We start from the raw sequence: 25,252 nt of genomic DNA, 5'->3' as shown, positions 1-25,252 counted from the left end.
TGGTCCACTTGTTTCTTGGCCACAGTTTGTCGGTGGCCATTCATGTGGACAGACAGCTTGTTGGTTGTCATGACCACACAGAATGCAGCACAGTGGTTGCAGCTTAGCTTGTAGACCACAGGACTAATTTCACAGGTATCCCTGCCTTTGTGATTGGACTGGAGTAGGTGGTGGCTGGTGGATGTATGGGATAGGTCTTGCATCTAGGTATATTACAGGAGTATGAGCCATGAGGTAAGGGGTTGAGATTAGGGGTTGTGTAGGAATGGACGAGTATACTGTGTAGGTTCGGTGGATGGCAGAATACCACTGTGGGAGAGGTAGGAAGGACAGTGGGCAGGATATTTCTCATTTCAGGGCACAATGACAGGTAGTCTAAACCCTGGTGGAGAATGTAATTCAGTTGCTCCAGTCCTGGGTGGTATGGAGTTAAGAGGGAAATGCTCCTCTGTGGCTGGACAGTGGGACTTTGGGAGGTGGAGGGAGACTGGAAAGACAGGGCATGGGAGATTTGTTTTTTTACAAGGTTGGGAGGACAATTAGAGTCATGGAGGCTGCAATGAAGCCCTCGGTATATTTGGATACGGACCGCTCGTCATGGCAGATGTGATGGCTACTGGTGGCTAGGCTGTATGGAAGAGACTTCTTGGTAAGGAATAGGTGGCAGCTGTCAAAATGGAGGTATTTTTGGTGGTTAGCAGGTCTGATATGGACAGAGGTACTGATTTAGTAGCCATCTGTGGGATGGGCCTCTCCCCGCAGTCCATCTCTCTGCTCAACCCACCACTCCCTGCAATTCTACCTTCTACACGCTTCCTAAAGTCCATAAACCTAACCACCCAGGAAGCACCATTGTGGCTGGTTACTGTGCCCCCACTGAGAGAATCTTTGCTCTCATAGACCAACACATTACATTCAACCTATCACCCAAAATCTACCCTCCTATATCAAAGATACCAACCATTTCCTCCACCAACTTTCCACAGTTCCTGTTCCTTTGCCACACGGTGCCCTGCTCGTCACTACTGATGCCACCTCCATTTACACTAACATTCCTAATACCCATGGACTTACTGTTATTGAACACTACTTTTCCCTATGCCCGACAGATTCCAAACCAACAACCTCCTTCCTAGTCGCCATGACCAACTATATCCTCACCCACAATTACTTCTCCTTTGAAGGCATTACCTACAAATGAATCCAGGTTATGGCTGTGGAACATGCATGGCACCATCCTCTGCCAACCGTTTCTGGGAGAACTAGAGGAATCCATCCTAAAAACCCTAAATCCCAAACCCCTCACCTGGTTCTGATTAACTGATGATATCTTTGCGATCTGGATCGAGGGTGAGAACACCCTATCCACATTCCTCCATAACCTCAACAACTTCTCCCCCATTTGCTTCACCTGGTCCTACTCAACCCAAGTCACCTTCTTAGATGTTGACTTCCACCACAAAGATGGCTAAATGAGTACCTCCATCCATATCAAACCTACTAACCACCAGCAATACCTCCACTTTGACAGTTGCCACCCATTCCATACCAAGAAGTCTCTTCCATACAGCCTAGCCATGTGTAGCCATCGCATCTGCCGTGACAAGCGGTCTGCCTCCAAATATGCCGAGGGCCTCATGCAGCCTTCACGACTGTAATTGTCCTCCTAACCTTGTACAAAAACAAATCTCCCGTGCCTTGTCTTTCCAGTCTCCCTCCACCTCCCAAAGTCCCACCTTCCGGCCACAAACGACCATTTCCCCCTTAACTCAGTACCACTCAGGAGTGCAGCAACTGAATTACATACTCTGCCAGGGTTTCAACACCTGTAATCATGCCCTGAAATGAGAAATGTCCTGCCCACTATCCTTCTGACCCCTCCCACAGTGGTATTCCACTGTCCACCCAACCTACACAATATACTCGTCCATCCCTACACAACCCCTGCTCCCAATCCCTTACCTCATGGCTCATACCCCTGTAATAGACCTAGATGCAAGACCGGTCCCATACATTCTCCCACCACCACCTACTCCAGTCCAGTCGCAAATATCACCTCTCCCATCAAAGGCAGGGGTACCTTTGAAACCAGTCCTGTGACCTACAAGCTAAGCTGGAATCACTGTGCTGCATTCTATGAGGTCATGACAACCAACAAGCTGTCTGTCCGCATGAATGGCCACTGACAAACTGTGGCCAAGAAACAAGTGGACCACCCTGTTGTTGCTGAGTATGCTGCCAAACATGACATCCTTCATTTCAACAACTGCTTCACAGCCTGTGCCATATGGATCCTTCCCGCCATAAACTGCTTTTCTGAACTGCACAAGTGGGAACTTTCCCTGGAATATTTCCTGCATTCCTGTAATCCTCCTGACCTCAACCTTCATTAGTCACTGTCATTACCCATTCAGCCCCTTCCCTGTTCCCATTCCAGCTCTACACATCCGTCATTCCACCATAACACCCAGTCTTTTTACTTCTCTTGTTTTCCACTACTCTGCCCACCCCTCTCCCCACCTCTCCCTTGCCTTCCGTCTAACCTGCAGCACTACACTGTCCACCACCCCTACCATACTAGCCTTACCCCTCCCCGCCCCAACCTCCTCCTCCCACCCAGTCCCCACACCCATCATTCACTGGTGCTGCTGCTCGCAGTGTGGTTTCAGTTTTCTGAGACTGCAGTCGTGTGTGTGAGTTATATTTGTGTGTGTGTGTGTGTGTGTGTGTGTGTGTGTGTGTGTGATCTATTTTTGACAAGGGCCTTACCGGCTGATAAGTTTATATATTTGTGATAGTCTTTGTGTTGAGCCTATCTACGACTCAACATCTCCACTATATGGTGAGTGGCAACTTCCCTTTCCATAATATTGTTACATTGTATCCTGGATTTTCCTTTTTATGAAAGCTTGTGATTATATTATTAGAACCAAATTATTTAATCATTATTAATTACCTTTTCTTCTAGGATGTAGCAGTTCATAACAATCAGTAATGAAGTGTTTCAAATTTTTTGTGCGAACTAACAATCAGCAAAATGGAGTCTCTAGTGCCAGAGATTTTGGAGCAGCAGCAGCAACAGCTAGCTGCAGTTGAAACATGCCATCAACAGAAAATGGAAGTTGTGCAACTATAAGATGTGTGCTACAAGCTATGTTGAATACACAGAGAGGCTTAACTACAGGTATTCCAATGTTCTCTTCATTTCATAAGATCTTGGATGAGAAGTTCCACCTGCAGGGCCTACAGCACTATCTCATAGTTTTCAATGTAACAAGTCCTTCTGTACAGCATGTTTTACTTTTGTTGTGGTTGCCTATGGAATTACTGTAGCTGATATGGAAGTTGTGTTCCCCGGAGGATCCGGCAAGTTGTCATTTTCATAAAATACTTTCTAAACAATGTAGTAATGAAACTCATGTTGGAAAAGCAAGGTTAGAATTTGACCAGTGTTGGAAGAGACCCAACCAATCATACTGAATGTGAATTACCAAAGTCTGAGTCATTGGTGCAAATTTCAGTGTGAAAATCCTGTGGCAACAATGCTACATGTAGCCCTAAAACGAAATGATGCGATTAGATTAGCCTGTGGTCGTGGTGGCGTTGTGACGAGCGCCTCCCGTCGGGTAGACCGCTCGCCTGGTGCAAGTCTTTCGATGTGACGCCACTTTGGCGACTTGCACGTCAATGGGGATGAAATGATGATGATTAGGACAACACAACACCCAGTCCCTGAGCGGAGAAAATCTCCGACCCAGCCGGGAATCGAACCCGGGCCCTTAGGATTGACAGTCTGTCGCGCTGACCACTCAGCTACCGGGGCCGGACCTTCAGCCTGTGACAATGAGGCTAAACTGCAAGCACTAAAGTATCAGGAGCCTTCGTTTTCAGATGTGTTAAGGATAGCTCATAGTCCTGAATTCATGCAGTCTGCGAAAGAGCGTCTTGCAGGTGAACAGAAAGTTGTTGCATTGCACGTAATGGCATACCGAACAGATAAAGAGGCATCACCAGCAGATACAGTTAGGCTGCCTTCATACCACTTTTCAGTGATGATTCCGCAGGCCAAGCATTGGTTTATATTGGCATTTTCAGACGTGCAGTGCCACCACACTTCTGTGGTGCTCAGTGGCGGGCTATCGCAGAAGCACCACTGGGCCACTGCAGGAAGAACATTGCTTCCACTGGAAGCGTTCATATGACACCACTCAGTGCTGCTGCTGCCTGGCCATGCAGCGACTTTTGCTGCTTGTTAACAGTCAGCTTGTGACGGATTGGCATTGCTGTCCACTGTTTTTTGCTAATACAGCTGGACATATAGGTCATACCATTAGCTAGAGATGGAAGTCAATAAAAAGCATTTCATCTGTGAAGCTAAAAAACATCCATTGATATGCAACATAGAGTGTGACAAACATTCAGATAAACTGCAGAAAATTACAGTTTCAATCTGTCGTTGGAGGCAAATGTTCTTCAGTGAAGATGATGACTGGCGAGTGTCACATTTCCTCCTATCTGAAAGCTCTTTGGAAGGAAACTGTCTCTCTATTAATGCAGTAAGAAAGCTGACATACCGAAACCTTAATCACCAATGATTACAAGGAGAAAGCAATCAAAGCCTTTATACAACTGCCTGCTTTGAGCACATTTAGTTTCATTGGTAATTAACTTCTTATGAAGTAACCAATTCTTGAATACAGATCAATTTGGCAATCATCTATTTGTTCAAAGGTCAATGAACATGAGTCTGTGGTGACAATCACACATGGCCAGCAACAATACGAAGAATTTTTTTTTAATGAAATGACCCACATTCAGGTGCCTTGATGACATGTATATGTTTACCATTTGTAGCTGCCAGATAGTTGGATAAATTGACTGGCTTTATAGTAAACCTTTCACAACTCTTCCTTCGAGAAGTGGTAGCACCCAGGATTTACTTTTCAGTTACCTTTTTTTTTTTTTATTTTCTTATTCAATAAGAGAAGTAAAAAGTGAGCATTCCAGCTCATCAGGCACCAAGACGGAAGTGAATCATGGTGGCACAGCAGCAGTGGAAGATCAAAACACAGCACAATGACAAAGGAATTGCTCCTTTTTCCAGTAGCACCACAATGTGCAGCACCATGTGAAGGCTCTGTGCACAGCAGAGAAGCACCTCCCAGTGGCTCGTGTCAAAGTGGCCATAAGTTAAGAAAGGATCATTGCATGACATCTTCAAGAGAAATGATGTCATTAACACTGAAATGCATGAAAAATTAGCTTTTGCTTAAAACCAAGTCCAAATGACCCAGACTATACTCATCCAGTGTTTGACAATGAGCACTTAGCGACTTTCAAAAACTTTGAAAGTAGTTTCAAACCTTTTCTAAACTAACATGTTTAACATCAAATACTTAACACACTAACAAGTCTGGAGCTGTTTTATACGTGGGAGACTTTAAACTGGAGGAAGGGGGGGGGGGTGTTCTGGTAGTGTAACTAACAGCTCAGAGGGAAAGATGCTATTCATCATATAGCGGAGATGCTGAGTCGCAAATAGGCACAACAAAAAGACATTCACACTTAAAGCTTTCAGCCAATGGCCTTTGTCAACAACAGACACACATACGCACACAAACACACACTCAAGAAAATGCAACTCACACACACGACTGCAGTCTCAGGCAACTGAAACCACACTGCGAGCAGCAGCACCAGTGCATGATGGGAGTGGCGACTGGGTGGGGGTAAGGAGGAGGCTGGGGCTGAACGTGCGGCCAAACATGATGTCCTTCATTTCAATGACTGGTTCATAGCCTGTGCCATAAGGATCTTTCCCACCAGCTTTTCAGAATTGCACAGGTGGGAACATTCGCTGCAATATGTCCTACGTTCCCATAACCCTCTTGGCCTCAACCTTTGTTAGTCGCTGTCCTCACCCATCCAGCCCCTTCCTTGCTCCCACTCCAGTACTGCACAGCTGTCATTCCACCACCACACACAGTCTTTTTATTTTTATTTATTTATTTTTACTTTATTTCTCTCCTTTTCCACTACTTTCCCCCACCACCACCCCTCCCCACATCTCCCCTCCTCTTCACATAACCTGCAGCACTTGACTGTCCGCCATCCCCACCATATTATCCCTCCCCCTCCCCACCCCAGCCTCCACCTTACCCCCACCAACTTGCCACTCCCATCATGCACTGGTGCTGCTGCTCGTAGTTGCCTCAGACCGTAGTTGTGTGAGTGAGATGCGTTTGCATGAGTGTGTGTATGTGTGTGCGCACATATATGTGTCTGTTGTTGACAAAGGCCGAAAGATTTAAGTGTGAAAGTCTTTTCGTTGTGCCTATCTGCGACTCAGCATCTCCACTATATGGTGAGTAGCAACTTTCCTTCTCATAATATCGTTACATTCCATCATGGATTTTCCAGTGTTTCATTTGTAGAATTTTTCTTACCTGAGATAAGTTCTGGAGGGGGGGAAAAAAAAAAAAAAAAAAGGAGGACACTGCCGGCAGTGCATACAAAAGTGTCCCCATCAGCAAAGCCCCGGTTCGTGTGCCTTTGTACTATTGGTACATCTCATGATCTCATGTGAATCCAAAAAAGATGAACTTGACATGATGGAAGAAAAGAATGAAATAAGACCTATTACAATTAGTTCTCAGTCATCTTTGCTAGTTGTGGTAAAATAACTGTTGGGTCTACCTGGTTGTGTGGTGACTTTAAGGCTGTGAATTCCCATACTGTTGTCAACTCTTGCCTGTTACTGCACCCAGATGATTTAACAGAGGCAGATCAAATGGATGCCATGTGATGTTACTTATAGCCGAGTCCACATTTGCTCCAGTCGGCAGGTGCCCGAAGGTGCGAACTGATGGTGAGTTTAACAGGCTGCCCTCCACCCTGCGCTCCCTTCCATCACCCCAGGGGACCCCAGAGTCACAACTCCAGACATTGGCCAGCATGCCAAACGCCCATTCTAGGTTCATTACAAATCTGATATCAGCAGGCGTTGCCAGCAGCACTCAGTTACAGTAGCCAACCTTTTATATGGTGGCTCTAGACATCCCCAGCTAAACAACTCTAGCAAATCAAGATTACCACCTACTACATTTGGCCCAGTCTGTACCAAGGCAACAGCAGCTTATGACATCGCAGTAGCCGAGGCTGTGATTCAGTAGGGTCTGCTACGCCTTGTGACCTGTCAGAGCTGCAGCTGCACGATCTGGACCTAGTTCATCAGCAGAGTTCTCCAACACCTACAGTGGAGATTGAGATGGCTCCTCCCTCCCTAACACTGGCTAATAAAATGTAACAACCCCCATCAAAACAGTCCTGGCACAAAGGGAGTCAGTAAAGTCTGTATGTGTCAATTTCAAGTGGGAAGGAATAAAGTACCTAACATTACAGATATGGATGTGTAGACTGAGAGCAAGACTGGCACAGATATTGCCACAATAGCCTCGGAGATGCAGTCTGATGGTAAGCACGAGTATCTGTGACCCTGTCACTATCTGAACTTACAGCAACCGCTGAAACAGCAGGAAGGATCACATAGTCCATTCAATGTGCAGCCATCCAGTATAAATCTGTCAGTCCCACAGAATTTCAGTAGAGAACCATGTTCACTGGCACATACTTCAAAACTGTAGTAACATCCAGATATTTAAATCTGACTGCAGCTATGGTCTGGGACTCTATTTGGTGTCACAATATGACTGGTTCTATAACCAGTCTTCTTTGACTAGGCACATCTGTGTAGCACAAACTGCTTACTGTGATCATCTCGTTGGTAATAAATCCTTTGTTACAAACTGCCTTTTCTTCTGAGGAGAAGCATTTTGTAACAGAAGGGCATTTAAAATTCACTTATCCAAAACGAGAGATCAATTCTATAAGTACTGTAGTGACTCACTGGCTGACATAGGTAGAACATGCTAATATAAACTTTACTGTATCTATTTATTTATTTAACATAATCTGATTAGAGCCATGAGGCCCTCTCTGACTTCAGACAAGGGTTTCACACCTACACTACCTTTTTTACATTATAGTTACCCAAGAATTGACAATTTTAATATGACAAATAGTATTAAAATGATTTTCGTCTCTATAGTGACAATGTGAGTAAATGATACTGACTACGAACTAATGAAGTTAATACTGGTAGAACTTGTACTACTGCTATCACTAATAGTGATGACAGTAGTATCAGTAATAATAATAATAATAATAATAATAATGACAATACTAACAATACTGATAATGGCAGATATAAAAAGACTTGTGCGTTCTGGGGAAAGGAATTTTAATGGGACTTCACCAGCTAAGAATACTAGGAAATGAAGACCTGGTTGGAAAGAAGGATGTACAAGGGTAATGAATGCATACAAAGACAATACTAATCATTATTCTTGCTTTGGAGATATATCATTAACTGCTGTCTGAAGCTGGAGGTTATTCAGTTCTCTAATATAATGCTGGAGGTTATTCCCAAGTTGGGTGCTTACTACTGAGAAGGACTTCAAGAAAGTGGCTGAATGATGGAGTGGGACAAAAAGGATTTTGCTCTGATGGGAACGGGTTTTTCTCCATGTTGTTCAGACAAGAGTGTTAAAGTCGAGGAGAAATATTGGGGCAGTGTACACTGGTAAGGAAATGGAGCAGACAGACAGTATGGAAATCTGTGCACCTGGCTGTATGCAGCCAGGATAGCTGTGCGTATGATGGTGAAATATGATCAAAGAGTCAAACATCACAGACATAATGAACACAGATATTCATAACCAGTTCCAGGCCCATGAGGTTTCCTTTGAAAGGCCTTGGAGGATAATGTCACTGTAACCAATAATTGGAAGTCTAAGTGTTTGCAGACATTTGTTTTTCAGATCATGAGGGAAAAGCTTTTTTATATTTTTGCGGGGCATGGAAAGATGCTGAAGCCTTCTTGCACACTGCAGTTATGTGGTCAGTCCAATTCAGATTTCCATCTATTATTAATCCTAGACTCTTTGCTGAAAGAGAGAAGTTTATATTTGTGCCATTAACGGTTAAAGATGGTATAGGTTCCCAATATTTCAGGCTAATGAGCCTAGAATAACCAACCAATAACACTTGCATTTTGAATGGGTTCCACTTTAATTCTACACCCTGGGCTCATTTTGGTAGTGCACATACGGCTTTACAGTTCTGCAAAAAGATTCTGCACAATAAAAAGCTCTTTATTTTTCTGTCATGACAGATTCCAAACAACCACTTGTTTTGTGTGACCAATATCTGCAAAAATATGCTTACACCAATTCTAAAATATAATTTTCTTCACATCATACAAGAAGTGAACCAGCCAAGATAGTGGCCTCATCAAACAATACGATGAGTGAGCCATTCAAACCGAAAATGAACAAATGTTTGAAAGCAGTCATTGCACAAAATAATATTCATAGTATGTGCATTTTTATTGTTGCAGGATCTTCCATATTTATAACACAGGTGTCGCACTAATAATAGACACGTTGTTCTTTCGACACAGTCTGTAGAAATTTCCTCAATCTCAAAAATAAATATATAAACACACTTGTATATGTCTCAACAATAATGAGTTCAATAAATGTTTGACAGCTAAACAAGCTGTGGTCAATTTTTTATGAGCCACTCTGCAAATCAATTCATAATGGTGAGAAATAGTCTGTTCACAACACTAGTCATTCATTAAGTCACAGTTTGTGTTACATAGATCCCACAATAAGAAAGAAAGATACAGAATGAGTTGCCCTTATTACTGAGGTGGAGTAACGATCAACTGCTTCTTCAGTGCACAAAAATAATCATCCTTTAAGTTAAGTGAAACACGTTATTTGCCTCAGCCACTTGCATTACTATGCTCAAATTTAAAAAGGTTGAAAAATAGCATGTTACACAATTATCAGAAATGCTCATCTCAGTAATCCAGCAGTTAGCATCACTGGCTACAACAGCAGAGGTTAAGGTTCTATCCCTCATAACCGTCTAAGATTTTCCAAAAATAGAGAGGTCTGTGCTGGAGTTTACTCAGCCTTGCGAGGCTAAATGAGAAGCTTCTCAATAAGGCAGCAAAACTAACACATCATCTTCCAAAGTGGCATAAAATAAAATAGCCTGCACTGTGCTAGTAACTCAGTATCGCACACAAGGTGCACTGTCAGTGTTGTGGTCTTCAGTCGAAACACAAGTTCCATGCAGTCCTCCATGCTAGTCTATCCTGTGTGTGTGTGTCTCTCTACAGTTCTGCAGTATAACAACAGCACCTTATACCTATTTGAACCTCCTTACTGTATTCAAGCCGCCGTCTCCCTCTACAATTTTTACCCCCTGCACTTTCCTTCATTATCAAATTAAATTTCTAGATGCTTCAGAAAAAGTCCTATCAACCTATTACACCATTTGTTAATGGCTCATCTAAATTTTTTATAATTTTTTGCTTTAAAATTTTCACATATTGATACTAAATTTTCTGTATATATAAAGTAAAGTGTGCTATACTGGAGGCTGAAGTTCTTTGCATTGTATCTGAGTGATGTATGTAAACTACTTTGTAAACTGTTTATTACATTAAATAATTTTCTGATGACATTTTGTATATAAAAATATTTGTGTGCATAAACTGTTCATGATGATGTAAATTTGACAATTGTAAGAAATGGTCACACTTAGGAACACTGTAAGAAATAGGTGTTATGCAAAAGCCAATGTGCTTTTGTTTGAAACAAAAGTGGCTCTGGGGAGTGGAAAAGGTGGTAATGGCGAATTGACATCCTAAGACAGCAAGCATGGGAAGTCAGTCACACAGTCTGTAGGCAGCAGTGATTTAGGCAACAGCCTTGTGGAGCAGGAGAAACTTTTCCTGCAAATTTGCACAAAATTGCTTCGGACAAAGACTGCAAACTGTTTATGGCATAGCTGCAACTTGTTGGGCTACTGTTTGTAAAAATGAATGACGTCAAGTAGAGAAATTGAGCCCACACAGCAAGCTGCTACAATTGTTCGCCACACCCAAGCCTACAACCACTGGATAAGATTTTTTTGGTATTCACTTTTGTACAGCATGAACCATTAATTTGAACTGTGTTTTATTAGTAAATAATCATTCTTAAACTTTAAAGAAACTAGTTCACCCTGTTATTTCATCCTAATCATACACCTACACTATGTGATCAAAAGTATCCGAACACCCCCAAAAACGTACGTTATCCACATTAGGTGCATTTTGCTGCCACCTACTGCCAGGTACTACTCCATATCAGTGACCTCAGTAGTCATTAGACATTGTGAGAGAGCAGAATGGGGCACTCCGCGGAACTCGCGGACTTCGAACATGGTCAGGTGATTGGACGTTACTTGCGTCATACGTCTGTACGCGGAATTTCCACACACATAAACATTCCTAGGTCCACTGTTTTCAATGTGATAGTAAATTGGAAGTGTGAAGGGACACGTACAGCACAAAAGCATACAGGCCGACCTCATCCGTTGACTGACAGAGACTGCCAACACTTGAAGAGGGTCGTAATGTGTAAAACACAGACATCTATCATGCCATCACACAGGAATTCCAAACTGCATCAGGATCCGCTGCAAGTATTATGACAGTTAGGCTGGAGGTGAGAAAACTTGGATTTCATGTTGGAGCGACTGCTCATAAGCCACACGTCATGCCAGTAAATGCCAAACGACGCCTCGCCTGGTATAAGTAGCGTGAACACTGGATGCTTGAACAGTGGAAAAATAATGTGTGGAGTTACAAATCACAGTACACAATGTGGCGATCCAGTGGCAGGATATGGGTATGGCGAATGCCCGGTGAACATCATCTGCCAGCATGTGTAGTGCCAACAGTAAAATTCGGAGGCAGTGGTGTTATGCTGTGGTCATGTTTTTCACACTTCTTGTTGTTTTGCATGGCACTATCACAGCAAAGGCCTACATTGATGTTTTAAGCACCTTCTTGCTTCCTGCTGTTGACGGGCAATTCAAGGACGATGACTGCATCTTTCAACATGGTCGAGCACCTGTTCATAACACACGGCCTGTGGCAGAGTGATTACATGACAATAACACCCCTGTAATGGACTGTCCTGCACAGAGTCCTGACCTGAATCCTACAGAACACCTTTGGAGTGTTTTGGAACACCAACTTTGTGCCATTCCTCACCGACTGGCATCGATACCTCTCCTCAGTGCAGCACTCCATGAAGAATGGGCTGCCACTCCCCAAGAAACCTTCCAGCACCTGACTGAACATATGCCTGCGAGACTGGAAGCCATCAATCAAGGCTAAGGGTGGGCCAACACCATATTGAATTCCAGATACTTTTGATCAAATAGTGCATATAGGGTTCCTTCCTGGAGTTTGATTAATCTGAGTACCCTGTTTTATACACTTAAGAAGTGCCAAGTTAATATAAAGAGGCACTATTTAAATTGTTTTTGTGTAAATAATGAGAGTAATATCTTTTGAAAGTAAATTCCAGTAAGAAAGAGGTTTTCTTGAAGTGAAATGTGCAGTATAAAAAGTATGTGCTTCAGTATCTAAGTAGTTTAGTATTTAAGTTTGTTTGTTGTGAAAAGTGCTTTTCTAAAGGCCCCCCTGACCAATTTTTTTAGGTTCTTTGAAGTTATCTACTGGGCTTTTTCTCTTTTAAAAATGCAATGTATAAGGATGTAGTAGTCAAATAATTCCTGTGCCTGCACAAACATTGTTTATGTGGAGTAATATTTATTTGAAGAAGCAACTTGAACAGTAGTAAGAAAGTAGGCAAAATTCATATTTCTGTTTTTCCAATACTTCACTTTTTCATTGCCTGGACAGGCTGGCAATCATTAGTACATATTTTAAACCACTAAATGAACTTGGAACTGAATTGTCCTAGCTTCAATATAATACTATTCATACTGCATTTCTTTCTAACCGCTGGGTAAGATCGTAGGAAAAGAATTGAATAGTCTTATTTACTTATGCATAAGGTCAAATCTTGTAAAAAAGAGTAACCCTAATGATTAGCTTTTCTTATTAAAACTATCCTCCCATAGTGTACTTTATTTGGAAGCTAAACTAAATTTAGTAAGAGCGTTATACATGGCAACATACAGACAGGGTTTTCTGTTATTTAAGTAAAAGCATACTAAATTACAATAGTAGTGGTAGGGTTATAAACCTACACTTTCATTTACTGTCATTGTTACACCAATTTATTTTCTCCTCCAATTGAAGTCAGCGCCTCTTCTTTAGTTACCAGATCTACCCTCTAATTCTCAGTATTCTTCTGCTGCACCACAATTCAAATGCCTCTAGTCTCTTCTCATCTAGACTATTTATCATTCACACCTAACCCCCTTGTAAAGCTACACAGCATGCAACTACTTTCAGAAAAGACTTCCTTACTTTAAATTATATGTTACCGAATTTCTTTTTTCTGTAAAACTTTGATTGCTATTGCAACTTTGCATTTTGTTTATAGTTGATTATGAACTACATTTTGAACTACTGAAATTCGTTCTTGAAATTCAACTCAACTGTAGTAAATACAGATGTATTACCTAAAGCAACAAATGTAATTTTTGTCAGACTGGGACTCAAACCCAGATTTCCACTCATCTAAAGTAGTTGCCTTACCACTTAGGCTATCCAAACTAGTCCCTGGACAGACCCAAACTTCCACATGTCACACACATATCTGTGTCTTCCATCAGATTATTAATTCATCTACCCACACTCACATCTTGTGATTCCTGTGCATGTTTTCAAATTGAAACAAAGACAAATCATAGACTGTTGTCATTATTTTTGTCATATGCCTATCTTTCTATTGTATATATTTACATTTGATGACAAACTACAATTTCAAATACTGGAATTAGGAAATCCAGGTTCGAATCCCAGTCCAGCACAAATTTTTATGTCGCTTTAGGCAGTACATCTACACCTATTGTAGTTATGTTGAATTTCAGGAATAAATTTCTCCTTTTTATATTGTCTGTATTTCTGCTGTCAGTAGTTATTTTGCTACAAAAAAAACGTAACTTGTCTTGTACTTTTAGTATAAATTTTCCTAATCTAATTCCCTAAACATTGTCTTGTTTGACTACATTTTACTGTATTTGTTTTACTTTGCCAATGTTCTTTTCAAGATACAATCCATGGCATTCAACTGCTGTTCAAAGGCCTTTTCTGTTTCTGACAGAATTAAAATGTCATTGGTGAACTTCACAGTATTTATTTGTTTCCCGTGAATTGTGATTTTCTTCACAAATTTCTCCTTTATTTCCTTCACATGCTGCTCAATGTACAAATTGAATTACATCATAGATTTGCTACATACAACCCTATGTTACTCTTTCTTGTGGCACATGAGAATGATCATACACTAAATGAAACACCCTATGTAACATTCCTTGGTTTCCAGCTGGATGACACATTAAAAAGCAGTCAACACATAGATAAACTACTCAAGAAGATAAGTTTAGCATGTTTTGCTCTCAGAAGTATCTCTCAGTGTGTTGAGCTTGAGATAAGTGTGTTGTTTTACTTTACATATTTTCTCTGCCTGTGGTCTGGTGTAATTATCTTCTGAATCAGTGTAACTTAACTAAACAAAATTTTTACTCAGCAGAAGTGAGCAGTAAGAATATTGTGTAACAAATATAACAGTGCATTTTGCAGAAACCGTTTTAGATGTCTTGGAATTCTTCCATTCATTTCCAAATACGTCCGCTCATTAAAGGTTTTTGTTGCTAATAAAAAAAGTCTGTTTCAGCTGAAATGTGATCAGCACAATGCAAAAATAATTTCCATGGAGGCTTTGCCTCCTTGTCTACAGTTCAGAATGACAATATGAGTCTGGTACAAAAGTAGGCCTAGTCAACAATCTTCAGTATAACAATGCAAGGAATTGGGAACCCCAGGGAGTTCAAACAAAAATTTAAACATATCTCATTAGTCACTATTTCAACAAATAATACGAGAATAATGAAAAGTTCTGTTAGCTATATGACAAGTAGAAGTGCAGGTTGTAGAGCTGCTTGACAAGTAATTTTGTACTGTAAAGAGGACCCAGTATTTAAAAATGTAGCTAACTATTTTTTTTTTCAAATACATCTGTTCATCCAATTATTTATTAAGCTACTAAGATGAGAAATATTACTATAACTGTAGAGACAGCTGCTCTTTCAAATGTAACTTGTAATGTATGTATATATGTATGTACAAATTTGGAACACGTGAGGCAATACTGACCCTACGACTTGATCTTAGAAGGTTAAGGAAAGCCAAACCTATGTTTCTAGCATTTGTAGACTAAGATTAAGCTTTTGATGATGTTGACAGGAGCACTCTCTTTCAAATTCTTAAGGTGGCAGGTGTCAAATACTGGGAGTGGAAGACTATTTACAATTTGTACAGAAACCAGATGGCAGTTATGAGAGTCCACGGGCATGAAAGGGTAACAGTGGTGGGGTATGTTATTCAATCTGTATACTGAGCAAGCAGTATAGGAAACAAAAGAAAAATTCAGAGTAGGAATTAAAATCCATGGAGAAGAAATAAAAGCTTCTGAGGTTTGCTGATGACATTGTAATTCTGTCGGAGACAGTAAAGGACATGGAAGAGCAGTTGAACAGAATGGACAGTGTCTTTAAAGGAACATATAAGATGAACATTGACAACAGCAAAATGAGGATAATGGAATGTAGTTGACTTAAATCGGGTGCTGCTGAGGGAATTAAATCAGGAAATGAGACACTTATAGTAACTGATGAGTTTTGCTATTTGGGGAGGAAAATAACTGATGATGGTCAAAGTAGAGACAATATAAAATGTAGACAGGTAATAGCAAGGAAAGCATTTCTGAAGAAGAGAAATTTGTTGAGTTCAAGTATAGATTTAAGTGTCAGGAAGTCTTTTCTGAATGTATTTGTATGGATGTGAAACATGGACAATAAATAGTTTAGACAAGAAAAGGATAGAAGCTTTCAAAATGTGGTGCTACAGATGAATGCTGAAGATTAGATGAATAGGTCACATAACTAATGAGGAGGTACTGAATAGAATTGGGGTGAAGAGGAATTTGTGGCACAACTTGATTAGAAGAAGGGATCACTTAGTAGGACATGTTCTGAGGCATCAATGAATCACCAATTTAGTACTGGAGGGCAGTGTGGAAGGTAAAAATCTTTGATGGAGACCAAGAGATGAATACAATAAGCAGATTCAGATGGATGTAGGTTGCAGCAGTTACTTGGAGATGAAGAAGCTTGCACAGGATAGAGTAGCATGGAGAGCTGCATCAAACCAGTCTGGACTGAAGACAACAACAACAACATTTGTTATTAATAACCCATCACAATTCAAAATTAACAATGAAGTGCATAGCTACAACACTAGAAGAAAGAATGATCTTCACTATTCTGGGTTAAATCTGACGTTGGCACAGAAAGGGGAGAAATATGCTGCAACAAAAATCTTTGGTCAATTGCCAAATAGAATTAAAAGTTTGACAGATAGCCAACCAACATTTAAAAACAAATTAAAAGAATCTCTGAACAGCAACTCCCACTCAACAGATGATTTTGTAGATATGAAGTGGTAACATATATATTTTGCATAATAAAAACTTAAGTTATACCTAAAAACAAAGATGATGTGACTTACCAAATGAAAGTGCTGGCAGGTCGACAGACACACAAACGAACACAAACATACACACAAAATTCAAGCTTTCGCAACAAACTGTTGCCTCATCAGGAAAGAGGGAAGGAGAGGGAAAGACGAAAGGATGTGGGTTTTTAGGGAGAGGGTAAGGAGTCATTCCAGTCCCGGGAGCGGAAAGACTTACCTTATGGGGAAAAAAGGACGGGTATACACTCGCGCACACACACACATATCCATCCACACATATACAGACACAAGCGTTTTTTTAAACGGAAGTGGAAATAAAGTTAAAGTTATTAGAACTAGCCGAAATGGTTGTTAAATACGTGAAAGCAGCTGTTATTGAACTAGAAACGGTGGATTTCATAGCAGCGGTAGTGTTGAAAGCGGAAAATAAATTTTTTTTTTTTTTTTTGTTATGGCTGGGAAGTGGGTTACATATTGTTGAGCAAATATAGGCGGGATAAAATTGTAAAGTAGATTACGGTAAAAGGGGAAGGTGAATACAAAGTGAAACTACTGGTAAAAACAGAAAGAGAAAATAAAGAGAAAAAAGAGAAATAAGACGACAGGATAGATTTCGAAATGCAAAGGCGACATTAACAAACGTAATTGTTGGGTTCAAATTAATGATATCGTTATAATAAAAGGAAACATTCCATGAAGGAAAAATATACCTAAAAACAAAGATGATGTGACTTACCAAATGAAAGTGCTGGCAGGTCGACAGACACACAAACGAACACAAACATACACACAAAATTCAAGCTTTCACAACAAACTGTTGCCTCATCAGGAAAGAGGGAAGGAGAGGGAAAGACGAAAGGATGTGGGTTTTAAGGGAGAGGGTAAGGAGTCATTCCAGTCCCGGGAGCGGAAAGACTTACCTTATGGGGAAAAAAGGACGGGTATACACTCGCGCACACACACACATATCCATCCACACATATACAGACACAAGCCTTTTTTTAAACGGAAGTGGAAATAAAGTTAAAATTATTAGAACTAGCCGAAATGGTTGTTAAATATGTGAAAGCAGCTGTTATTGAACTAGAAACGGTGGATTTTATAGCAGCGGTAGTGTTGAAAGCGGAAAATAATTTTATTTTTTTTTTGTTATGGTTGGGAAGTGGGTTACGTATTGTTGAGCATATATAGGCGGGATAAAATTGTAAAGTAGATTACGGTAAAAGGGGAAGGTGAATACAAAGTGAAACTACTGGTAAAAACAGAAAGAGAAAATAAAGAGAAAAAAGAGAAATAAGACGACAGGATAGATTTCGAAATGCAAAGGCGACAATAACAAACGTAATTGTTGGGTTCAAATTAATGATATGGTTATAATAGAAGGAAACATTCCATGAAGGAAAAATATACCTAAAAACAAAGATGATGTGACTTACCAAATGAAAGTGCTGGCAGGTCGACAGACACACAAACGAACACAAACATACACACAAATTTCAAGCTTTCGCAACAAACTGTTGCCTCATCAGGAAAGAGGGAAGGAGAGGGAAAGACGAAAGGATGTGGGTTTTAAGGGAGAGGGTAAGGAGTCATTCCAGTCCCGGGAGCGGAAAGACTTACCTTATGGGGAAAAAAGGACGGGTATACACTCGCGCACACACACACATATCCATCCACACATATACAGACACAAGCGTTTTTTTAAACAGAAGTGGAAATAAAGTTAAAGTTATTAGAACTAGCCGAAATGGTTGTTAAATACGTGAAAGCAGCTGTTATTGAACTAGAAACGGTCGATTTTATAGCAGCGGTAGTGTTGAAAGCGGAAAATAAAATTTTTTTTTTTTTTTTTTTGTTATGGCTGGGAAGTGGGTTACGTATTGTTGAGCAAATATAGGCGGGATAAAATTGTAAAGTAGATTACGGTAAAAGGGGAAGGTGAATACAAAGTGAAACTACTGGTAAAAACAGAAAGAGAAAATAAAGAGAAAAAAGAGAAATAAGATGACAGGATAGATTTCGAAATGCAAAGGCGACAATAACAAACGTAATTGTTGGGTTCAAATTAATGATATGGTTATAATAGAAGGAAACATTCCATGAAGGAAAAATATACCTAAAAACAAAGATGATGTGACTTACCAAATGAAAGTGCTGGCAGGTCGACAGACACACAAACGAACACAAACATACACACAAAATTCAAGCTTTCGCAACAAACTGTTGCCTCATCAGGAAAGAGGGAAGGAGAGGGAAAGACGAAAGGATGTGGGTTTTAAGGGAGAGGGTAAGGAGTCATTCCAGTCCCGGGAGCGGAAAGACTTACCTTATGGGGAAAAAAGGACGGGTATACACTCGCGCACACACACACATATCCATCCACACATATACAGACACAAGCCGCTTGTGTCTGTATAAAAAAAAAAACGCTTGTGTCTGTATATGTGTGGATGGATATGTGTGTGTGTGCGCGAGTGTATACCCATCCTTTTTTCCCCATAAGGTAAGTCTTTCCGCTCCCGGGACTGGAATGACTCCTTACCCTCTCCCTTAAAACCCACATTCTTTCGTCTTTCCCTCTCCTTCCCTCTTTCCTGATGAGGCAACAGTTTGTTGCGAAAGCTTGAATTTTGTGTGTATGTTTGTGTTCGTTTGTGTGTCTGTCGACCTGCCAGCACTTTCATTTGGTAAGTCACATCATCTTTGTTTTTAGGTATATTTTTCCTTGATGGAATGTTTCCTTCTATTATAACCATATCAAAAACTTAAGTTAAACAGATATGTTCTACATCACTGCAGATGTTGTATTAATGAACTATGGAACAAGTATTACTGCAATCTTAATACTTTCACTACACAGACAGACAACCACTTCCGGGTTTTTCCAGTCCTCAGTGCTCCCTGAAAGCTGTTCAGGTAGCCCACTGAAGTCTCTTGGACCTTCTCAATCACATTAGAATCATATTCTCTCAGGTTCCTTGTAAGCCACGCACCCCCATATCAAAATTCTCTTCAGAGATTTGTTCAAGAAATTTACTGTTCTGTGGTTCAAATGCACCTTGACTTTTGAGATGCACACTAAACACATTTTCAATGTAAGCATGATGCATAATGGTGTGTTCTCCAAAGGCTTGGAGACCACTAAGCCAACCTCCACAAGCAACATCATATGTAGGTACAGTCCTTTCCTCATTCCCAACTGGCCCATATTTATGGGACACACCATTTATTTAAAAAAAAAAAAAAAAAAATATTTCACTCTACAGTACTGTGTACACTGTGATGAAATCTCCTGACAGATAACTGTATAAGAAAAAACAATCAGTCCAGGTCGGAAATGGTGTTTATGTTTATGGTACAAATTGATTGTTTTTGTTACATTATGATATAAGATTTACATGAAGTGGAGAACAGGTAATGAAAGGGAAGGGATGGGTAGGAATTCAATGACTTACAGCCGCATAGGGCAATGTAGTAATGCAATGGCAAAAGCTGACAACTTGTGCTAGACTGGGAGTCGAATCCGGATTTACCGCTTCACGGCTGAATTAACCATATCGGCCTTCCGGACATGGTCCCTGATCGACTGAGATTTCCAACTTATCACATGCTGCAATGCAGCGTCCCTCATCCATTAACCCCCTTCTTGTAAATTATCGATTCCTGTAGGAGTTTGGATAATAGTAGCGCATCCCCACCCAAACAATCAGACTTACAGATATTTGGGTGGTGTCTGTTCTGTCAGACATATGAGTGGGGGTTAATGCCTGAGGGATGCTGCATTTTAGCGTGCAATAAGTTGGAAATAGTCAGAGTGGTTAAGGTAGGCCAGGTTTGAGTCCTGGTCCAGCACAAGTTCTCAACTTTCGCCACTGCATTACCGCAATGCCCTGTACGGAAGGACGATAATCCATTCTCTATTTCATATAAATGTATATTTGATTGAACAGATTCTCTGAAATATATACATGATATAAGATCATTGATATTAGATATATGACCATATATTATTAGACAACTAAGTGCTGTACAGCAGCCAATGCCCAGATGCTTGATATTCCATGGGCAACAATCCTAACAACCTGACTATATGACTATGCCTCATAGTTCAGTCCAGTACACAAGCCCAACAAGTCCTCTCTCTGACATTTTCAAAGCACTACAGAAAAAACTTTTATGCCGTGTCTCGATAGTTTTCTTCAAAATTTTTCAGTCCATTAGGGTACAGAGGGTGGTTTTTGTGTGTGTGTGTGTGTGTGGGAGGGGGGGGGGGGGATAAAGACAGACTGAATGACTCAGTAGGTGAAGTCAGTACCTATACAAGATACAAGTTCAAATTCAAATGTAGTGCATATTTTTAAGTCATAAAATTTCAGCATAACATACACTGATGAGACAAAACATTCTGATCACAACCCACAGTGAGAGCAAATGCCAGCTGGTGACATTGCAGGCCTGTGACACAGTAAGGAAAGGGTGTAGGAAAGCAGAGATAAATTGGAGAATCACTCTAGTAACAATACAGGCCATAAATGGTACTGCCTGCCATCAGGGAATGACCACCTGAGAAGTAGCCAAGCTGATCAGTTGTTCACATGCTACTCTCATGAGCATCCATGAATGCTGAAGGACAGTGAAACCGCAAGTAGGTGACAAGCATGACTACAGTTTCAGAAAAATTGGATGATTTAATCAAGATGAAGAGTTTCACAAATTGAGCAAGTCAACAACGAATTGGTCCACGTCTGGCCCTTACACTAGTAGTTATTCTGCTTGGCATCGATAGAGTTGTTGGCTGACTTATTGAGGAATATCATGCCAAATTCTGTGCTGCATGTCTATGTCTCATCACAGAATATGGTAGTCGGAGGCTTGCCTTCTCTGTAGGTGAGGTAATCTGTGAGAGATCTGACAATGTTGTACAATACTGGTGCAGGCATAAGTGTTCCAGAGCACACTGTTCAGCACACATTTCTGAAAAATTGAATCCTCAGGAAAAGGATCCTCGGTGTTGCAGACTGGCCCAATGAAATTGTCAATTATGAATGCAGTGGGCAGAGGATCATTGAGATTTTACTACAACCCAGCACAAACTTGTTGCCTGGCTGGATGAATGACAGTTCTTGTTACACCGAGCCAATGGCTGCATTCAGATGTGCACTCATCCAGACAAACAGCCGATCAAACCAAGCTCTGTGCTACAGACATAAGTCAGAAGGGGCAGAATTATGCCACTGGAAGCACCTGACAGGGCTACCACAGGATCTGTGATAGCTATCAAACGTATGGTAATGAACTCATGTTGATGTCTTTGGCACCAAATTCGCCTTATCTGAACCCAATGGAAGACATGCGCAACATTATGTGCCACCTCCACCCCATCAACCACCAACCTATAATTTATAGAAACTCTGTAACTTGAGCGTTGACAGCTTATGCCACATATTTCCGGACACCTACGAAGGGCATGTCGAACACATGCCATGCAGAATTGTTACTGTGATGTGTTCCACAAGTGGGCCATATACTATTAAGCAGGTGGTTATAATGTTTTGGCTCATCAGTCCATCTTCTAGTGTGGAATGGGGGTTCAACGGAAGACTCTGATTCCACTCGTCGGCTTTGACCATTGTTGTTGTGTGTGATGTCATGTCATGCTTACTTTGTGAGAGTGGCATGTTTGTAGGTGTCGTTTTTATGTGATCAGTGGTGCTCTCTGGTGGTGTGTTTGTGTGTCGTGCGTTAGGTGATGTTTTTGGTTTAGTTTGCATGTGTGGTATGTTTATAGGTGGCGTATTGTTGTGGTCAGTGGTTCTCTCTGGTGGTGTGTTTATGGGTAGCGTGTTATGTGGTGTATGGGGTTCATTTGCATGGTAGCATTGCATGTGTGTGGTGTTTTTTTTGGTGAGTTAACTATTTTGTTTTTGTTATGTCGATGTTATTGTAGGTTTTTTCCATTCGTCGTGTGTGTATTTTGTTAAATTGCTTTGTTTATGTCTTTGGTAGGTATGGATACGACTGACAAGGTCAACAGGTTTCGGTTGTCGGCGATGATGGGGGACAGTGCGTTGTCTCTAATACAATTTCTTAACCTATTCAGCCTGTTGGCTGAAGTCGTGAAATGTTCAGTGAGTCATGAAGAAATGAGGCTTACTAAAGTTCCGGTGATGTTGACCTATATAGGTCAAGGGAAGTGTTCGATTCTAATTTTGTTCGATTCCAATATTGTTGCAGTCAGTGGTTCTCTCTGGTGGTGTATTTATGGGTAGCGTATTATGTGGCGTATGGGGTTCATTTGCGTGGTAGCATTGCACGTGTGTGGTATTGGTGGTGGCTGTGCTTTCAGCGGAATATTTTTCAGTGAGTTAACTATTTTCGTTTTGTTATGTCGATGTTATTGTAGTTTTTTTCCATTTGTCATGTAAATTGCTCTGTTTATGTCTTTGGTAGGTATGGATATGACTGACAAGGTCAACAGGTTTCAGTTGTTGGCGATGATGGGGGACAGTGCGTTGTCTCTAATAAAATTTCTTCAGCTATTCAGCCTGCTGGCTGTAGTCGTGAAATGTTCAGTGTGTCGTGAACAAATGAGGCTTACTAAAGTTCCTGTGTCTCAGGTCAAGGCAAGTGTTCGACCCCAATTTTGATTTTCTAGGTTTTTTTTTGTGGTAAGATTAAGTGTGGTGGCAGTGAAAATTTTTGAGATTTATATTGTGGTATCGGTAGTTGATGTTGACCTATATAGATCAAGGGAAGTGTTTGATTCCAATATTGTTGCGGTATTGGTGTGGTGACTGTGCTTTCAGCAGAACATTTTTCAGTGAGTTAACTATTTTGGTTTTGTTAGGTCGACGTTATTATAGTTTTATCTGCTTGTCGTGTGTGTATTTTGGTAAATTTCTTTGTTTATGTCTTTGGTAGGTACGGATATGAATGACAAGGTCAACAGTTTTCGGTTGTCGGCGAAGATGGGGGACCATACGTTGTCTCTAATAAAATTTCTTCAGCTATTCAGCCTGTTGGCTGAAGTCGTGAAGTATTCAGTGTGTCGTGAAGAAATGAGGTTTACTAAAATACCGGCCTCTCAGACCGGGGACGGCTATATGTGGAGATGTTGTAAGGATAACAGTTTGAGGGAAGTGTTCGATGCCAATATTGGTTTTTTTTTTTTTTTTTTTTTGGTGGTAGGATTAAGTGTGGTGTTTTGAGATTTATAATGTGGTATCGCTAGTTGCTGTTGACCTATATAGGTCAAGGGAAATGTTCGATTCCAATTTTTATTTTTTAGGTACTTTGTGGTAGGATTAACTGTGGTGATGGCGAATTGAGATTTATAGTGTGGTATCGGTAGTTGCTGTTAACCTACCTAGGTCAAGGGAAGTGATCGATTCCAGTGGATTTTGTGTGTAGTGGAATTTGGGAAGGTTGTGGAGTCTTGTTGTTTTAGTGTTTTTTTGTCGTTTGATTTAGTGGCGTGTGTTTATATTTAGTTTGTCCTCACCCAAAAACCCCCAATTTCCCCCGCTTGTCCCGTTAGTTTCATAATATTTTCGGAGGAATTTCTGTTTGATGGTTTTTCGATCTATTTTAGTGTTTGTTGTCATGGTTACGTGATGACATCATAGGATCGGTATGGGAGTTGTGAATGGTCGTTTCCGCCATACTGATGACGTCACTGGTCAAAGCAATGGGTGGAATCAGACGCTTCCGTTATCCCGCAATGGGAGATTCAGTCAAGCAGAACATTGATTGTGCAAACTATTCACTCCAGTTAAATAGCAATTATGACGGGATGGGATACTTAATTGCGTAAAACACAACATGGAGAAGCTAATTTTATAATATTCATTATGGGCAGAAACTTGAGTGGGCGGCTGTGTCAGTTGCTTTGAATTACTACGAAGTATTAAATTCATCGGTAAAACCTTTCTCTTAGGAACATCACTTAAAAAAAATTGCATGGTGTTTGCAATGTAGCACTACTAGTTCAGGAAGTTAAAGCACTCGACAATGTTTTATATTTCTATATTGCGAAATTTTTCATCCCGCTATAAGTAAAAAACCGTGGTTTACTGTAGCAGCCGCAAATAACAGGAACCAATAAAAGAATTGCACATATATACAGAAAAAGCAGTTGCTTAAATTATTATCAAAGATTTGACGGGGCAATCATGCATACCACATACATCCGCAAAGTTGAACAGAAAAATGCATTGTGTGGTCGAACCTTATGACAGATGATAACATACTGTACCTGGCAACAACAGCGGAAATGTAAGCTATTACTTTCCTGACTGGTATAATATCATCTACTGCCGTGAAACTTTATCTGGATTTTACAACTGCCAGCGCACACTGTGTCAAGCAGCTTTAGTACCTTAGACTTTTAATCGTGTAGTTCCTTTTGTTTCAAGAACTAATAGTTCAGTTCTACGAAATCAATTCTTGGGACCACAGCTGTCATGCAGGACACGTTTTCCGACTAAATATGTTCTTTTGTATGTAAACAAACATGTTTACCACCGTTGCTGCAACAGATATTGCACTTCACGAACAATGACAGGTAGAGAGCCTATATCTGTATATATTGTTACTTTTGTCTAGGGACGTCAA

General features: G+C 40.6%; 1 protein-coding gene across 4 annotated transcripts in view; it reads right to left on the bottom strand.

Annotated features, from left to right (window-relative positions):
- The window catches only part of LOC126106467 (ankyrin repeat and protein kinase domain-containing protein 1-like), a 206,086-nt gene extending 180,834 nt beyond the window's left edge, over positions 1-25,252 (bottom strand). For 3 of the 4 annotated variants that reach the window (XM_049912751.1, XM_049912753.1, XM_049912754.1), the window contains exon 1: positions 25,017-25,252. The gene's annotated coding sequence lies outside the window, so the exon portion shown is untranslated. Of the gene's footprint in view, positions 1-24,893 lie in introns of all 4 variants that reach the window. The other variant, XM_049912752.1, reaches the window with a different exon arrangement.

Source organism: Schistocerca cancellata, chromosome 10 (assembly GCF_023864275.1).
Source record: "Schistocerca cancellata isolate TAMUIC-IGC-003103 chromosome 10, iqSchCanc2.1, whole genome shotgun sequence".
Lineage (NCBI taxonomy): Eukaryota > Metazoa > Arthropoda > Insecta > Orthoptera > Acrididae > Schistocerca > Schistocerca cancellata.
The sequence above is the reverse complement of the archived record's forward strand: the minus strand, read 5'-3'. Positions and strand labels throughout refer to the sequence as shown.